Source organism: Glycine max, chromosome 18 (assembly GCF_000004515.6).
Source record: "Glycine max cultivar Williams 82 chromosome 18, Glycine_max_v4.0, whole genome shotgun sequence".
Classification (NCBI taxonomy): Eukaryota; Viridiplantae; Streptophyta; class Magnoliopsida; order Fabales; family Fabaceae; genus Glycine; species Glycine max.
The window spans coordinates 15,593,373-15,597,418 of NC_038254.2; the positions used below are offsets into that span (position 1 = coordinate 15,593,373).

Below are 4,046 nucleotides of genomic sequence, written 5' to 3' on the forward strand. Positions count from 1 at the left end.
ATGCCATTCATTATTCAAAGCTTTGTTTAGGGTTTTTACGTTTTTATGCTTGGATGCTACTGTTCACGTAATGCAATTTTCCATTTCCTGCTTCTAATTACAATTTCGTTCTTGTTTCTTCTTCTACTTTCATTTACGTTTCTGTTTTCATTTTCGTTTCTGTCTCATTTACGTTTCTGTTTATTTACGTTTCTGCTTCATGTTTCATTTACGTTTTCTGTTTGAATCTATGGAAGGCTAAATATTCTGGTGTTGTTTCCTTTTGAGGACGAAGCCCAAATCTCTTTGAGGTTTCGTTTATAATGTGGTTCCCTGGCAGTTTTCCCTTCACCAGTTAACCCAAATTCGTGAACATTAATCAGTGCACGCTTCGTGTTCGATTAATTGCCTCTGAGCCTAACGTGCGTTCATGCTTAATGGACGAAGGGCTAACTGGTGTATGTGGTGCCTAATCACGTATTGACAACCCTAAGTTGATTTTCGCTTAGTAAATTGAAATAGGGTTGGATTAAGTGGTTAACTGTTAGGGACGAATTCTCCATAACCCAGGATAAGAGAATGGCTTCTGAATCAGAGGAAACAACCCATTTTTAATATTATTAGTTTCGTATTCTAGTTTACTTGTTCCACTCCTTAAATCACAAAACAAACAAACCCCCCCAATTATTACTGTTACAGCAAGTATATTATGAACATTTGGTTTATCATTGCTCGTTGGGAAACGACCTAGGATCACTTCCTAGTTACTGCATTTTCATGTTTATTTGATTCGGGTACGGCCTCGATCAAATTTGGTGCCGTTGCCGGGGTGCAGTGTCCAAAGGTTCATAATAACTAGCTAGTGTTGTGTGTTTAATTCTTTTGTGTTTTAAGTTTAATTGTTAGTATGTGTGTTAGTGTTGTTTAGTGTCCTGGTATTTTGTTTAGTGTGTGTTCTATTTCAGTTTTCCTATTAAGTGTTTCCCCTGTTTTAGTTTTGGGTGTTTTGTTGTGAATAGTGTTTTACGACGGACTTAGCAACCACTTTTGCTTGCGGCAAAACAGAGTAGTAGTAGAAATCAAGTAGAGACGGATTTTAGCGACCACCCATGCTGAATTATTTGGGATTTTTTGTTTTAGCAGCTAGGGTTGTTATTTTGGGCTGAATTTTTTTGTGGTAACTTCTTTTAATCTATATTTTGTGGGAAAAATAGCTAGAGTCTTTAGTTTGGTCAGATTTGAAAGTTCCAAAAAAGTAGCAAATTTTGTGTTTGTCGAAACTTCAAACGGCCATAACTTTTGCTCCGGTTATCAGAATCGCAATTATTATATATGTATTTGGGGTAGAAAAAAATTTCCTATGCCGTGGCAACAGGCCACAGGCGGGCTGAAGTCTCCATCCAAAAAAAGTGATTCTGTCAAAAGTTTTTTATTTTTCAAGTTTTATTCACTTATTTTTCTTAACCTACCATTTTTAGCTTCCATAGTTAGACTTTGAATTTTTGCCTGAAATTTTTTGTGCTATCTTCTCATCATTTTATAAGGTTGCTCAAAAAATTTCAAGTCATTTGGATATCATTTGAGGGTAGCTGTAGTTCAAACCTGCACCTTTATTTACATGACAAAGCAACTAGTTGTGCATGCTGAATGTAGTGTATGACTAGAGGCAATCCATCTGACTTACAACCCTTTGATCCTGAGATAGATAGGACATTTCATAGATTAGTTAGGCATCATTTTATACCTTTTGATCATCCTGAGCATTCCATTACTTGTGAATCTGTGCATTCTGTTATTGGTGATTTTGAACATCCTGATTTTGAGCATTATAATTTTGAGCATTCTGATTCTGAGCATTCTGATTTTGAACATGGCACAACCTCCACCCCGTGAGAGGACTCTAAGGGAAATGGCTGCACCTGATTTCACCTACGAAAGCTTGTGCATCCAATACCCTGATGAGGATGTCCCATATGTTCTTAAAACTGGACTGATTCATTTGCTTCCAAATTTTCATGGCCTTGCAGGTGAAGACCCGCACAAACATTTGAAGGAATTTCATATTGTCTGCTCCACCATGAAGCCCCCAGATGTCCAAGAGGATCATATATTTCTAAAGGCTTTTCCTCATTCTTTAGAGGGAGTGGCAAAGGACTGGCTGTATTACCTTGCTCCAAGGTCCATCACGAGCGAGGATGACCTTAAGAGAGTATTCTTAGAAAAAAATTTCCCTGCTTCCAGGACCACAGCCATCAGGAAGGATATCTCAGGTATTAGACAACTCAGTGGAGAGAGCCTGTATGAATACTAGGAGAGATTTAAAAAACTATGTGCAAGTTGCCCTCACCATCAGATTTCAGAGCAGCTGCTTCTCTAATATTTTTATGAAGGACTCAGTAATATGGAGAGAAGTATGATAGATGCTGCCAGTGGTGGAGCCCTTGGAGATATGACTCTTGCTGAAGCCAGAAATTTAATTGAGAAGATGACTTCCAACTCCCAGCAGTTTAGCGCCAGAAATGATGCTATAGTCATTAGAGGAGTGCATGAGGTAGCTACAAACTCAGCTGCATCATCTGAAACTAAGAAGCTTGAAGGCAAACTGGATGCATTGGTTAACTTGGTAACCCAGCTAGCCTTGAACCAAAAATCTGTACCTGTTGCAAGGGTTTGTGGTTTGTGCTCCTCTGCTGACCACCATACAGACCTTTCCCCTTCCATGCAGCAACCTGGAGCAATTGAGCAGCCCGAAGCTTATGCTGCAAATATTTACAATAGACCTCCTTAACCTCAGCAGCAAAATCAACCACAACAGAACAATTACGATCTCTCCAGCAACAGATACAACCCTGGATGGAGGAATCACCCTAATCTCAGATGGTCTAGCCCTCAGCAACAACAACAACAGCCTACTCCTTCCTTCCAAAATGCTGTTGACCCAAGCAGACCATACATTCCTCCACCAATCCAACAACAGCAACAGCCCCAGAAACAGCCAACAGTTGAGGCTCCTCCACAACCTTCCCTCGAGGAACTTGTGAGGCAAATGACTATGCAGAACATGTAGTTTCAACAAGAGACCAGAGCCTCCATTCAGAGCTTAACCAATCAGATGGGACAATTGGCTACACAATTGAATCAACAACAGTCCCAAAATTCTGACAAGCTGCCTTCCCAAGCTGTCCAAAATCCCAAAAATGTCAGTGCCATTTCATTGAGGTCGGGAAAGCAGTGTTAAGGACCTTAACCCGTAGCACCTTCCTCATCTGCAAATGAACCTGCCAAACTTCACTCTACTCCAGAAAAAAGGTGATGACAAAAATTTACCTAACAATTTCTGTGCAGGTGAATCTTCCACTGGTAATTCTGATTTGCAGAAGCAGCACATCCCTCCTCTTCCATTCCCTCCAAGAGCAGTTTCCAACAAAAAAATGGAAGAGGCAGAGAAAGAGATCTTGGAGACATTCAGAAAAGTAGAGGTAAACATACCTCTGCTGGGTGCAATAAAGCAAATTCCAAGATATGCTAAATTCTTGAAGGAGTTGTGCACTAATAAGAGGAAGCTTAAAGGAAGTGAACGAATTAGCATGGGCAGAAATGTCTCCGCATTGATTGGTAAATCTGTTCCCCAAATTCCTGAAAAATGTAAAGATCCAGGTACATTCAGCATACCTTGTATTATAGGGAATAGTAAGTTCGAGAATGCCATGCTAGATTTAGGAGCTTCTGTTAGTGTTATGCCTCTGTCTATTTTTAATTCTCTATCTCTAGGTCCCTTGCAGTCAACTGATGTGGTAATTCATTTAGCTAATAGAAGTGTTGCCTATCCTGTTGGTTTCATAGAAGATGTCTTAGTTAGAGTTGGTGAACTGATTTTCCCTGTTGATTTTTATATTTTGAATATGGAAGATGGATTTTCTCAAGGATCAGTTCCCATCATTCTAGGTAGACCCTTTATGAAAACTGCTAGAACTAAGATAGATGTTTATGCAGGCACACTATCCATGGAGTTTGGTGATATAACTGTTCATTTTAATATTCTGGATGCTATGAAATACCCATCTGAA

The 4,046-nt window shown here is 39.5% G+C and overlaps 1 non-coding gene across 1 annotated transcript; it reads right to left on the reverse strand.

Annotated features, from left to right (window-relative positions):
- Positions 1-2,227: 2,227 nt before the first annotated feature.
- Positions 2,228-2,334, reverse strand: LOC113000248 (small nucleolar RNA R71). Its single transcript, XR_003265539.1, has one exon. It is a non-coding gene; the product is annotated as a small nucleolar RNA R71 (small nucleolar RNA).
- Between the last annotated feature and the right edge of the window lie 1,712 nt (positions 2,335-4,046).